Source organism: Poecile atricapillus, chromosome 13 (assembly GCF_030490865.1).
Source record: "Poecile atricapillus isolate bPoeAtr1 chromosome 13, bPoeAtr1.hap1, whole genome shotgun sequence".
Classification (NCBI taxonomy): Eukaryota; Metazoa; Chordata; class Aves; order Passeriformes; family Paridae; genus Poecile; species Poecile atricapillus.
In genome coordinates, this window is record NC_081261.1 from 13390617 (window position 1) to 13405536 (window position 14920).

A 14920-nucleotide genomic window follows, 5' to 3' on the forward strand; every position below is an offset into this window, starting at 1 on the left:
CCTAAAGGTATATTACAAAAAAAAAAAAAATGAGTTGCTGAAGATTAGGCCCAAAATTTTATTTTGGTGCTGCTCATTTCAGATGTGATCTGACAGCCAGGCCTGGTGCATTACAGCACAGAAGGGTGGATGGATCAGCAGCAGAAAATACTGCTGAGGTCTCTGTGATACCCTGGAAACTTCTCATGACAGAAATTCTGCTATGACCCACAAATACCTGTACAGCACAAGCCAGTGAAATTTCATATTGATGCAGAAATACCGCATTATAACACTATATAATGATTTCTTTTCCTCTGTTGTAATCCACTAGGATGCTAGAAAACTTGAGTTTTTAGTAGTAATGTGCAGGCAATAACATCTGCTTCCTGTGCCTTGGCAAAGGACTAATGGCTGTTGCAAAACACTTCCTGTAAGCATTCAGCCAGGTTTTTGCCTGCAGCAAATAAATGAATAAGGTTGTTTAGTTCTACCCATGTTAACACAGTGTTTTGTAACCTCAATATAAAATAGAAACAAAGAATAATTTCAGGGGTTACGTGTTTTGTGGTACATTGAGCATGGACTCCTAAACAGGTTTAATGCCATCAGAAAAGTGTGTATTTGTACTGCCCATAGAGCTTGGCTCCCAAGCACAGCACTGAGCTCTCTGCAGGTCTCTAACAAAGTGTGTGCTGACAAGAGAGACAATGATGAGAGACAGTCCTGAGGCTTCTCTTGGCTGGCCCATTCTCAGTGACACAGGGGGACAGATTTTGCCAGGGGATCGCTTCTGTTAACAGGCCTGAGGGGTTAAACTTGCATTTATTTTCGAAGGACAGACAGCTTTGGAGAAGACACTTATTTCTGCTGGTGGTATGAAGTGACAGCAAAGAAAAGACAGGATACCATGTGTACGTTTTCTTTTCATGGCGTTTCTTAGAGAGACAACATGAGTCAGTGGTCTAAGAATCAAAATTTCACAAAATTCAGGGGAAAAAAAAAATTTACAGGAAGTCAGACTGCCTGATGTATAGGTTTGTATTTTTAGAACAAATAATTCTGCATGAGAGTGGAACCTTAGGAAGCACAAAAAGATATGTTGATACATCTCCCAGTTCCTGCAGAGGGTCTGCTGGGGGCTCTGAGAGGTCAGTAAAATTCTCTCTGTTAATTCCAGTCAATTGTGGGTCATGTTCTAGATTTATAATAATTACATTTAAAGCATTGTGATTAAAAACAAGCCCTGGCTTTTATAAATACAGTGGGAATTAACACATACCTTATGAGATCTTTCACAAATGCAGTCAATGTGCATAGGTTTAATATTTTTAGATGTGTTTTTTTTCTTTTTAGGCAATAATCAGAATCCAGAGGAAAAGGTTGCAATCTACAGGAAGCTGATAGGTCAAATTTTAAAATTATATAAATGCCAGTACAATTAGAGAGAAAAAAATGTTAGCGGAAAGGTAATGAAACTTGCATTTACTGGATATTCAGAAAATATGCAAAATCATTTAAATTTACATACTGAGGGGGTGAAAATGTGGTTTAGCAGAGGCAATTAACATGAGAAAGTAAGACAGATGCTGTGCAAATAATTCATAATGAATAATTTCATTGCTCCATTATGTGTTTGCAAGTTTTCCAAACAAACTAGTTTTTCTGATGTATATGTTCAAACTGTTTGCTGAATAATATCTATGCATAATTTTTATGTAATTCATTCATAAGCAGAGCTTTTTGAATATTCAAGCTCTTTTTGAATGGGTATGTAGGTTGTGCAACACATTTCTCTTTTCCAATTGGAGAAACATGACTTATAGGTTCTGCTATGAATAATCACAATATTTAACAATATTTGCTTCATTATTTTACCAAACATTCCTGCTAGTAAACTCATTTGTTAAGATAATCATGGAAAAGGAGATGCAAACAAAAGCAAATAAATTAGTCTGGCATCCTTTCTTTTCTTTCTCACTTGAGAAAAATAATTTGCACTGTCCATGATTCTGTTTGTCTTTCATTAAAATATATGAGGAGGCTGAAAATGCAAAATCACAGTCTTAAACAGACTTGGGTTTCCTATGGCTGTGGAGTCACACATAATGCACAGACTGTCAGCCCAGCCCTGCAGAGCTGGGACTGCCTTTGGCCCCCTCCCCAAGGGAGAGTCCTGCTCCAAACCTGCATCCCTGACATGGAATACACATCCCTGTCATGGAATAAACATCCTTGCCATGAAATACCTCATCCCTGCTATGGAATACACATCCCTGCCATGGAATACACATAATACACATCCCTGCCATGGAATACACATCCCTTCCATGGAATACACATCCCTGCTATGAAATACACATACCTGACATGGAATAAACATCCCTGACATGGAATAAACATCCCTGCTATAAAATACACATCCCTGCCATGGAATACACATCCCTGCCATGGAATACACATCCCTGCCATGGAATACACATCCCTGCCATGGAAATACACATCAATGCCATGGAATACACATAATACACATCCCTGCCATGGAATACACATCCCTGCCATGAAATACACATCCCTGACATGGAATACACATCCCTGCAATGAAATACACATCCCTGCCATGGAATAAACATTCCTGCCATGAAATACACATAATACACATCCCTGCCATGGAATAAACATTCCTGCCATGAAATACACATAATACACATCCCTGCCATGGAATACACATCCCTGCCATGGAATACACATCCCTGCCATGGAATACACATCCCTGCAATGAAATACACATCCCTGCCATGGAATAAACATCCCTGCCATGAAATACACATCCCTGCCATGGAATACACATCCCTGCCATGGAATACACATCCCTTCCATGGAATACACATCCCTGACATGGAATAAACATCCCTGCCATGAAATACACATCCCTGCCATGGAATACACATCCCTGCCATGGAATACACATCCCTGCAATGAAATACACATCCCTGCCATGGAATACACATCCCTGCCATGGAATACACATCCCTGCAGGAAATCCATGTCACTTCCATGGAATCCGTGTCCCTTCAGCAGCCAAAGGGGTGTTTGGAGCTCCTGTTCCACGGCATAAAGGAAAGGCTCCCATGCAGGAAGCTAATGAAGATAAATACACTATTTGTTGGCAGTCAAGGTGATTAATTGCCAGAGGCAAGCTTAATTATGCCAGGAGTAACAATCGGTGTCACGGAAAGACACCGAGTTTTGTGTGGCCCATTGTCAGACATGTGTTTGAATTTGAACATGAATGAATTAGTATGGATTGTGTCTTCTTACATAACAGCCACATATTCTTAATTATATTTAGAGTCGTATTTATTTGGAACACTGGAAAAGTCCGTTTTTCTGTAAGTGAAGCAGGTCATCAGACCTGAGAGACTGCAGCATTCTCAGGATAAATTGTGTATAATGAACTCAAGGATGAGTGAATTCCAGTTCCAGAATCTTATTAACAATGTAAAGACTGCATTTGATTTTCTATATTTAATTTTATTTTGTACATGTTTTTATACTGAATATATTATATTTCAGAGTTTCTATTTCAGTTTACTATTTCAATAGTGATAATTAGGAAAAATGTAATATTGGTATTAGTAAAATAAGTTTCAGGTTCCTCAGGAGACAATGAAAGAATTTTAAGTTCTCTTTTTGAGGTACCTTTATATCCCATGTATATGCTCTCATTGAGGATCTGACAGTCTCAGCTTACACCTTCTTTTTTTTCCTGAAATCAGAAATTAGCCTGGGAATAGCTTATGACAGGAATAGTACAAAGGGTCCCCTGCACCTTTTTAACACTAATAGGACAGGAGAATGCAGAGAACATATAATAATACAGTTTCACAAATGTCAGTTCTGCCAAAGTGTATCAGTGTGAAACTTCTGCCATTCTCACATTTTACACTGAATAATGTGAGAGCACTGAGACAAGTATTTTAAATAACTGAGGTATACCTCCATGCTTTTGGAAGAGAATGGGAAGAATAAAATAACTTGCTTAGCAAGTCTTGGTGTTAGAGTGTGTTAATCAGCATTTACAAATTCCTTTGGGGCAAAGAAATGATGGCTTTAATGAGCACAGAAAACAAAACTGTTTGAAAATACAGCAAAATTACAGTGAAGTGACATTAAATCTAGAAGGAAATTGTATATCACTAAGTTGGCAGATTTTATATGGCAAACATGACACATTTAAAATGAGATATATGTATTAAAATATGAAAACAACAGAAAAGAAAACACACATTAAGTTTATCTTGTTGAGTAAATATTCTCTTTATTCCTTGGATAACTTGCATTCTCTTCCCTTTTTCAGCACTTTAAATTTCAATTTTATAAAACCTCCAGACAACAGACAAAATAAAACCTTCACTGCAGCTTTGGTTTATTCTTTCCTATTTATCTGCAGTTTAAAAAACATGTTTTAGCATTTAGGCATTTCATTTGTGATTACTGGTCTTTTTGTAACCTTAAAACAGACATTGTAGTTTATACATCCCTGAAAACATATTTCCTCCCCAAACTTCCCATTCTTCTATGGCTGCCTTAATTTCTTTTTGCACTGCAGGAGTTCATACTGGTAGAAGTGATAAATGGACATGTTTCTTTGCATTATACATATTTACAGCAAGTAAACTGTGTCTACCATATCACTTTATAAATCTATTGCCCAGTGCTGCTCTAGCCAATGCATTAAATATTGGGCTTCTCAGGGAGTGCTCAGTGCAGTTTAACACAACCGATAATGAAAGGAGATCAGGCATGAAAAGTTCCTCTTTATCTTGCACCTTTCGTCACACAAAGTAGCTGATAACAGCTAAGTTCATCATCCTTCTTTCATACAGTATTCAGGAAATCAGACACTTAAACCACGACCTTCACAGAGAGAGGACTGTGTCATCCTCTTTAGTCAGTAGCAAAAAAAGGGCTCTGATCCTGAATGGAGTTGTTGGATTTTGACAGAAGATAAATTAAGCAGCTGAATACTTTTGTGTGCTTGTATGGAACTTCTTTTCAAGGAAATACTTTGCATTAAAAGAAAAGAAGGCATAAGAAGGCACAGAACATAAAAGTGAGCAATGAAAGATGGAGCAGAATTAAGGTTGAACAGAGCAAAAGGAAAATTAGCTAACAGCTTCCTTAAAGACCCATCTCTAATATTTAATTATTTTATTAAAAATGCTGGGCAATCTTTTTACAACAAAACTCATGCTACCTGTTGGAAAAAAAAGTTATCCCAATACTGAATAAGTATGTTAGTTTATTATTAACTAGTATATTTCATTCTCTTGATACTTCTTGTGTACTAAGGAAATGAAAAAAAAAAAGGTTTTTCTATTTCACAATGGTGAGCTTATGAAAGCTAAAATATTCAATGATCTGTGAAAGTATGTTTAGACAAGTAATTCCACTTCTCACTGCCCTCCCCCTCAATTCATCCCTCAGTCTCTTGGTGAAGCTTGCACTGGCAGTTCATATAGGAGTAGAGGTGCATCACTCAAGAGGCAAACTATCACAAACTTGACATCCTGTTTTATGTATTGCCCACTTCTAGTTTTGCCTTGTGGGGTTTTTTTTGTTTCGTTTTTGTTTGTTTGGTTGTGGGTTTTTTTTGTTTTGTTTGGGGATTTTGTTTTATTTTGTTTTGTTTTGGTTTTTTTTTTGTTCTCATCATTGTGTCTCAAATCATTCCTTGCATTTTCACATGCACTTTCCAGTAGATGATTTGAATGTACCAGTTCACAGGCTCACTGCTGAAGCAGACTGCAAACTTAATTTTGCTTTTGGGGCAGCCTTCAAATCTTGGACTGACCGAAGTAATTTCAATCTTATGTAAAATATCTACTTCATCCTTTACACCTTCCTACTTGCCGTTTTTTCTTTCTTTGTATATAGTTCCAGATATATTATCCTACCTCTTCTCGTGGCTAAACCAATTTAAGTGATCTTTCACTTAGATAGGTACTAGAACTGTCTGTGTGTGGTGCCATTTACCTAAAATCAGCCTCATTCCATCTCATGCAGAGCGTGTGCCTGTGGGGTACCTCATCCACACCAATACCGCTTCCTGCAGAGCTGAGCTAAAACCACTCCTCACATCAGAATTAAATGTTGATTTTATCCCTGGCTCACTGTCAGTGAGTGCATTGTTACCATCCAGAACACCCCCTGACCTCCATGGTTTTTATCATAATCACCTGATGGTATTTTCTGCCATTCTCAAAAAGCAAAGGCATTTCTATATACAGACAAGTACATAAAGCAAATAGTTTTTCTTAATGTAATGGCTACAACATCTCAGTAATTACATCAGGAATACAAGTGAAACTGTTCATCCTCTGTGGTGTCAGAGTCATTAAAATGGCTGAGAATTAACATTGCAATTATACTCAGACAGGAGCTTGCAAAACCAAACTGAGGAGTAGTTAACAACTGTGTCTCCCATGTATGTTATAACAGCAACAACAATATAGATTTCAGCATTTGGGAACTGGCATCTGAAAAGTCATTAGAAACCAGTATGACTCCAGTACTTGGGTGGGCCAGAGGAAGGTAAGAGACCTGGGTTCTGCTGCACAGAGTAAGAATGGCCCTGATATTTATGTGTTTAGTTTAACATTCGTATTAGTGGTTTAGGATTATCACATAAGCATTCTTAGCACAGTAACTACTATGGAAGCAGTGCATCTTTCCAACTCTTCAACAGTGACACCTAATTTTAACACCCACAATGTGTTTTTTCCTGCAAGCAGTACAATTTAAACACAAAAATTCTTTTCAGTGACCAGTGAATTCTCCTCTTGGTCAGCCAGACGAGCAAAGACTCATCATTTGTTTCCAGCTGGTACTAATCCACTTTACACTTGGTTGACAGCCATATTCTTCCAAATTCCTTTCAACTATATGTGGTCAGCTATAAGGAAAAAAGAGGTCAGGTGTGTAAATTCAGAGTTTCTTGTACATAGAACACACATCACTGCACACAGGTGGCATTCTGGTGAGCTTTGCATCCACTGGGGATGGCTGCACATACTGAACGTGTTCATTTGCAGACAGCAATTCCTCAAACTACAACAGTGTTCCACATCTATGAAAGTCTTCACATTTTCTTAACTTTCCACTGAGCAGGTGAAAAGACTTTCCATCGTTTTATTTCTTCTTCTTCTTCCAAAACTGCAACCTTGTTGATGGCTTTGCATTGTTGAGAGCTGTTCAAGCACATTGCAAGTGGCTTTCTACCTGCTAGGTGCTTCCATTTGAACCACTTCAAAGACAGGATATCGTTCTTACAAGGTGGATGGGCTTGTAATGGAAAAAGGGAAGGAGAGTGGAAAAAAAAAAAAAGGCTAAAGAGATTAAAGAGACTGGAAACTACCTGAAAATATTAGTACAATTCCAACACCTTTATTTTCTATTTGTTTGCTTCATTACACGCAGCTTGTGGCAATATTTAGGAGGTGACACAAACTCCCTTATTGCAATGTCAAACATACACCACACTTAATTACCAAAGATGCTAGTTCCAGTGTGTTAAAAGTCTGTATCATGCCACTCCTTCTCTGCTAGGTGTTCACTGCAAGATACACAGCTACTTCTCCCATACCATGGTGTGGTTACTTCCTTGGAACACAGAGATATTCACATGTGTATTTTTTCCCCCATTATTTCTTACTATGTAATTGCAGACATATAATTAAGAATGAAAACTGGACATTTAAATCAGGAGCAGTTCCATGCCTGACTAATGATATTGCAGTATATATAATAAATGTGGGAAATTGTACCAATTAATTAAAATAATCCTCTTAACAACACATTAAAACATTTGAGAGGCATTGTTCAGGAAGATAAGCTCTCTCTTTATTCTGAAGAGTCCTATGTTGTTAAAATGGATCATTGCATTTCACAATTTCCAGTTTACAGAGTTGGAAAAAATTATGGTTATCGGCTGAAGTGACCTCTTGTGTGATGCCAGCCAGTGAACTTCTCCCAGGTAACCACTCCACTGATCCCATAACTTACATTTGAGATGCAAAGTAACTTTCAAAAAGATCCTTTTTTAAGTCTAAACAAGACCAGAATGTACATCCCATAGGTAAAATATTCCTATTACTAACAAGCTGCACTCCTAAAATTTCACCTTCATTGTATAATGTATATAGCATCAGCTTCCAGAAATCCTTTTATCATGCCTGTTTTGATCAAGCTAGAGCAGTCTGTGTGGTGGAGCACCTACATACTAATAGAGAAATAATGATGTATAGGAACACACTGAAAAATCAGCAGTTCCAGGGTAGAAAATTCAAACGTGTGCTTAAAAGGCAAGGGGACAAGCATTTGGCAGTTACCTCTGGTAAACTGCTAATCTTTCTTGTTGCCTCCTTTCTTCTTTCCTTTCAAATCACATTGAAGGTCAATTTTTCAAAGACATGGGAAAAGAGAGAGCCATGGCCCTTCTGAAAGTGGACAAGATGCTCTCATGTCAGCAGGCTCTGTAAGTGACAAGGCAATTCTGAGAGAGCCCCGAAGGCATTGAGGACTGGAGCTGGGAACATGCAGGCTCCAGGCTGTGCCTCTGCAGCAGCTCAGCCATGGAGCAGTGGCTGATGCAGCCAACAGGGCACTGACACAGCTGCAGTCCCGTTCCTCAGGCACCTTCATAAAAGCTATGAAATGCACTTATATTCACTTCAGATTCACTGCTTGGGACTTGTTCTTGAAGGTAGGCATGCACATTCTTTCCTCCAAAGAACTAAACAGAGCTAATGTATTTAAAATGTGCAAAAGGAAGAGTAGCCTGTGGTCACCATTTACTAACTGATCTGGTAGTTAGAGACCTAACTCAGGAAATTAGGTGTTTGGGTTATTCTCTGCAGCCTCATGCATATTCACTCCCAGGAGAATACCCTTACCTGCAGATTAAAGGGATGGGAACAAACTTGTCTTCCATTGAAGCTGTACCACCACATCTAAAGGAATCTAAGATCAATTTAAACAGAGAACAAGAGGAAGAGAGAACACGGTTCCCTGTCTCCTCTTAGGACACTCACTTTAGGGAGAAGTCACAGTTATCCTTCTGAAACCTACATTAATTGTCTCTCAGATATTCTGGATTTATATAGTTAACGTTAATCCTGAATGTCGACACAAAGCCAGTATTCCCACATTGGTCTTGCTGATACTGCCTCGACATGTAACTTCTGGTTATTTTTGTTTTGATACTCTTGCCATCCACTCCCAGCTGTCATCTTCACTAACCCATAACAGTGGGAGCATGTACTCAGTTATTCACCAGGACAAACTAATGCTGTTTATTGTAAACTGCCTTCCAGAAAACAATCTCCCAACCTGAAATGTCATCCGTGTTCTTTTTCACTAGATGCCTGACCTTGACTTCACCAGCTCTGTCGAACAAATGAGGCCACCTTACCAAGGCAACTGGATTGGTCTGTGCCATTAACCCATATCCATCATAATTGACCAGCAACAAACCCTTGCTGCATGGCATTTAATAAACCATTTGCTTGATCTCTCTCAAATCACTGGTCTGTTTAAGCAGCTTTGTAATATTCTGTATGCCACTCCGATGAGGTGAAGATTTCCAAATATCTTTAGATAGTATGAGCTCAATGAATTCTGAATTTTGTTAATTTGCTTAATCATCATAAGCATCAAGTTAAATGCTTTATGGACTGCTATTACAGACTTTCCATTACCTTTTTCACTGACACCTGCATCCATCAAAATGTAGTTTGACAAGATTTGCTTCCAAGCTCAGTGTAATTCTGTCTTTCTTTCCTGACAGGGACAACTCATTACTTAACTGCAACAGTCTTTTTAACACTTCTCTAGCATTCATTTTTGCAATCTAGTTTATTTTCAAGCTGAAATATTATTTCCAGTAAAATGACTGTCACAGTGTATCTGTACAGAAATTTCTCTGCAGAATCAACACATCACCACACATACATTAAAATCTTGACCACATCTTTAGAGACAAGGACACATCTTGAAATGTCTGAAATGCCATGGAAAGAGATGAGGCCAGGGAGAAGTTGTGGTTCTGTGGATCTTCACTCCTGTAAATAGATGTAGTCCTCAAGTGACAGCATTGCATGCAATTTACCAAGCTCTACCAGTATGCTCTGTTCTCCCCTTTTCTCAATTAACCTTGAAAAGCTGAGAGATGCTGCCCTGCTGGTTTCTGGATTGCCCCTTAAAACTCTTGCTCTTTGTTGACAGTTACTAAACTACAGCTGCAGCTGGAAAATTAACTCTGCTGTAGTTTCTCTCTAATCAGAAATTTACAGCGCACTTTCCCCAACTACAGTGAATGCAATGTGCTCCAGTTTACTGCGTTTCTCTATGATTTGGATTTTTTTATGATATGGAATATAGTTATGAAATTGTTCTGTGGCACTCTTAGCCCTGCTGCTGTGCATTGCCCACGTGCAAGGCTCCTTTTCACGGCTCTTTCTGATTCCTGGTTAATTTCAGCTGCTACTTTCCTCCTGGCCTTGCCAAGAATATGTACAAAGTTTTACAGCTTGCGCCTTGTACTTTGTCACTTTCTTGTCTCCTGATCTACTTTGCTTTTACACGCCTGTTTTTAGTGTCATTGGTGGTCTGACAGATGTGTGGAAATATGGAGGGAGAAATTAAAGATTCAGTATTAGTCAACATTTAATTATTTCAGAGAAAAGATAGAAAAGTATTCTGCTCACACTTTGGAAGTAGCATTACATACAATGTGATGTTTGAGGCTAAAGCAATTCTGTTCTGCAGGAGTGACAACAGTTGGAACGGTTTTAACTCGTGGCAAAAAGATGGAAGCGATTTTTTAACAATTCTTTTTTTTCTCTCTCCCCCTTGCCCAGATTTTGTTGTTGCCTCCGCGCGCTCCTCGGGCTGTGGGGCGGCGGCGGCGGCGGGAAGGGACCGGATCCGCTCCGGACCCGATCCTCTCCCGGCCCGATCCGCTCAGGACCCAATCCTCTCCCGTCCCGGTCCTCTCCCGGCCCGATCCTCTCCCGTCCCGGTCCTCTCCCGGCCTGATCCGCTCCGGACCCGATCCTCTCCCGACCCGATCCTCTCCCGGCCCGATCCTCTCCCGACCCGATCCTCTCCCGGCCTGATCCGCTCCGGACCCGATCCTCTCCCGACCCGATCCTCTCCCGGCCCGATCCTCTCCCGACCCGATCCTCTCCCGGCCCGATCCGCTCCGGACCCGATCCTCTCCCGGCCTGATCCGCTCAGGACCCGATCCTCTCCCGGCCCGATCCTCCCCCGGCCCGCACCGCTCCCGGCCCGCACCGCCTCCACGGGGCGCCGGGACCTGGGGCGTCCCCGCCTCCCGCGCCTCTGCGGCAGCACCCGGCCGGGGCAGCCGCCCGCTGTGCGCAGGGACGGTCAAGGGAACAAGGACACGCTGGCGGCGGCGGTGGCGCTGCTGCCGCTCCCGGCCCCGCTCCCATCCCCGTTCCCGTTGCTGTCCCCGTCGCTGTCCCCGTTCCCGTCCCCGTTCCCGCTCCGCCGCCCCCCGCCCGCCCCGCTCCGCGCGCGCCCCGCAGCGCGCGCCCGCGCGCCGAGCGCGGCGATTGGCTGCGGCGCGCGCGGCACCCGCGGGGAGGGGCGCGCGCGTCGGGGCCGCGGAGCGCGCGAGCGCTGCCCCTTCCCGCCCGGCGCGCGCTCTGTCCCTCAGCCCGGCGCGCGCTCCCCCCGCGGCCGCGGCTCCCGCGCTCCCCGGCGGCGGCGGCGGCGAGAGGCTGCGGCGCTGCTGCTTCCCGGAGCTCCTTCCCGGAGCTCCTTCCCCGAGCTGCCGCTTCCCCGAGCTGCCGCTTCCCGGTGCTGCCGCTTCCCGGCGCTCCGCTCGTGGCGGGAGGGACGGGACGCGCAGCGAGAACAGAGCGAAGGCGGGGAAGGGCAGGGAAGGAAGGGGTGTCCCCTCCTCACTGAAGGAATCCGCACCGGTGCGAAGTTATCGCCCAGAGACGGTGAGAGGCGCTCGGGCTGCTCAACCTGCTGCTGCTGCCGCCGCCGCCGCTGCTGGTAAATGCTCTTCACTTCTTACTTGCCGACATGCCCGGGGCTCTCCTCCCCTCTCCGCCGCGCTCGGCACAGCCGCAGCGCTCGGGGTCCGGGGCTCCGATCCCCCCGCTGTAATTGCGTTCGCGGAGTTGCCAAGTTGGGATGTGTGTGTGTCTCTGTGTGTGTGTCTGTCTGTCTGTCTGTCTGTGTGTATGTTAGAGCCGGCGGTGCGCGGGCTCGTGCCGAGCCTGGAATTCAGCACTTGGAGAGGTCATTAGTTGCATGAGTTCCAGGGAAGGAGGATTCTCTGTGCCTCTGCAATAACTGCCGCCTTTCTGCCCATTAGTGCTCGTCCTTAACCGCTGGTATTTCTTATATTTTCACGGTGTTTTAATGTTGTCTTTGTTTTTGTTTTTTTTTTAACTGCTGGTTTAATTTTTTTTTTTATTTACTTTCTTTCCTCCTCTTTCTTCCGAGATTGTAGTGCAGTGTTATTATTTATTTCTTCAGTGTTTTGGCAACAGTGTGGGAAGGTATCGCTGATTCAGAAACTATTGTCCACAGTGCGTCTCGGTCAGGAACAGGCAGCAATAGGAGAAGGCAGGCATTTGTATTCCGAAAGGGAATTAAAAAAAAATGCTGCTTTGCATCATTGCTGCAGATTTGCGGGAAGCACTGAGGGACGGTGATATTTTGTTGTTTGCGAAGGTAATAAACACAGAAGCGCTTTGGTGTTTGACGCGTAGCTCTGCGATTGAGCTGTTTGGGAATTGCTGTGGATAATAAATTGCTGGCTGTGGAGGCAGGGATTGCTGGCATGTCTCACATCCAGCGCTCAGACAATGTACCAGCGTGTGCTGACACCGGAGCGCGTCCCTGCTACACCTGCCGTGGAGTGCCACTTGGACAAGAGACTGGTTTGTCTCCTGCCTGCACCCAGACTGAAATTGAAATAAGATGCCTAATGGGTGCGAATTGAGCTCTTAACTCTCTGCCTTTGAACCAAACTCCTTTTTCAACACTTCTTGTTAGGATGCTCGTGTAAACATTTCTTTGTAGCAATTTCGGGATATTTTATAGTAATGATGTCTTAATATGTGCTTTTATGGCTTTTTTTTACTTCGTGCATAAGCGTTGTGTCCTTCTAAAATGCTCAGAATGTAATGGCAAGTACTGTCTGTGTGTATGTGTATGTGAGTGCATAAATATTTAAATATTTATATATAATGTTTGGCTTGTACTTGTTTAAATTTACAGAATCTCGTATTATGTGAAGGAAACAGGTATTATAACAGAATTAAAATGCAGGAACACAGAATTAAAGGAGACTTTGTTTGTAAGGTTTAGTTGTGTAGTTAGAAGATTATGTAAGATCAAAGACATTCAAAATGCATGTGTCCTAGAGAAGTAAAGTCTAGTAGTAGCAGCCTTCTAGCAATTTAGCAATATAAACCTTTGCTGTAACAATACAGAATGAAAGCTGTCATTAAGTCTCTGTAGCCATCCAACATCCTCACAGGGTGCTTTATGGAAAATCTGCTTAAAATCTGTTGTAATTAAACCACAGTCTCTATTAAGGGCAGAGTTAATGAAAGAGTAGCATCACCTGTTAGTATGTTTACTTTAGGTAAGTGTAATAGTTTACAGTAGTTGTACAGACTCAAAAGTTTTTCTTCAAACTTCAGAGGAATTGAGAAAGGTGGTTCTTTCTTTAAGATGTGTATTTGTCATTCAACTGGTACAGAACCACTGTACAGAATAATGACTGGTACTTTCCTAAGGGGTTTATATAAGTGCTATGTAAAGTCAGTTTTTACAAGGGCATGACAACTTTATGATAAGGAACATTTCTTGCTTTGTCAAGATTTAAAATATATCCAAACAATGTATTTGAGCCTCATTTTCCTGTGCCTTGGCAAGTCAGTCACCAGGCTGATGATTAATTTGGCTTGGCCCACATGCTGAGGTTTCTGGTTGCTGAGTAATAAATAAAAACTAGTTTTACATTAAAATACCCATATAGATTGCATGATATTCAAAAACCCAGCTGTGAGGTCTGAGCTTTAATTCATTTTGAGAGGAAAACTTTTCTAGCTGTGGTTTCTTACTGTCCTGGCAACACCTGAGAACTGAAAGAAGTAATTTTTAATCCAATTATTAACATGCATGTTTTTTAAAGAAAAAGTTTTGGTCCAGATAATGTTTGAATTTTTATTCTGCTTTTTAAAGAAACCATTTATACTGAGACAGTGCTCATAGGAAACAATAACATTTTAGTCCTCTACATGCTTACTTTTTATAGGGATAATTAAAATAATGGTCTTTCTGTGTCATTAGATTTCAACTGCTTGTGTAGCATGGGGAGAATTAACACATGAACACCACTAGTAATGTTTTCCTGTAATTAAACTGAACTGTATTTTCACTTTTAATATTTCACACTAAAAGTCCAAGCTGCAGGAAAGAATTGAAGAGGCGCTTTCTCTTGTTAGGTCACAGAGATTACCAGTGGTTATTGATTTGAGGGGACTAATAGTTGCATTTCTTTGCCTTTTTAAAGAACAGTTTTATTTCTTTTGTGTACAACTTTTCATACATGGACATGTTTTTGGCATTTTCCTGTCAAATACTGACATTTTTGTTTCTGCTGTCAAAGAAAATTTCCTGTGAACAGTTTTACTGTTAGAGAAAATCATAGTATTAGCAGTATTAGCTGATTGTGTGCTTAAAATTATTTAGAACAACCTAGAAAAGGGAAAATGTTGAGTTCAATCCAGGTCAATGTCTAGACTTTCTTGCCTGAGAGGTCAAACTAAACTGAAGGTCAAATTAGATGGAGACAAAGCTCCAGCCACTATTAGACTACTCA

General features: G+C 41.5%; 1 protein-coding gene across 1 annotated transcript in view; it reads left to right on the plus strand.

The window, feature by feature from the left end:
* Positions 1–11706: 11706 nt before the first annotated feature.
* Positions 11707–14920, plus strand: part of LOC131584081 (teneurin-2-like) — a 215588-nt gene continuing 212374 nt past the window's right edge. Inside the window, exon 1 of the mRNA XM_058848836.1 lies at positions 11707–12072. The gene's annotated coding sequence lies outside the window, so the exon portion shown is untranslated. The remainder of the gene's footprint in view (positions 12073–14920) is intronic.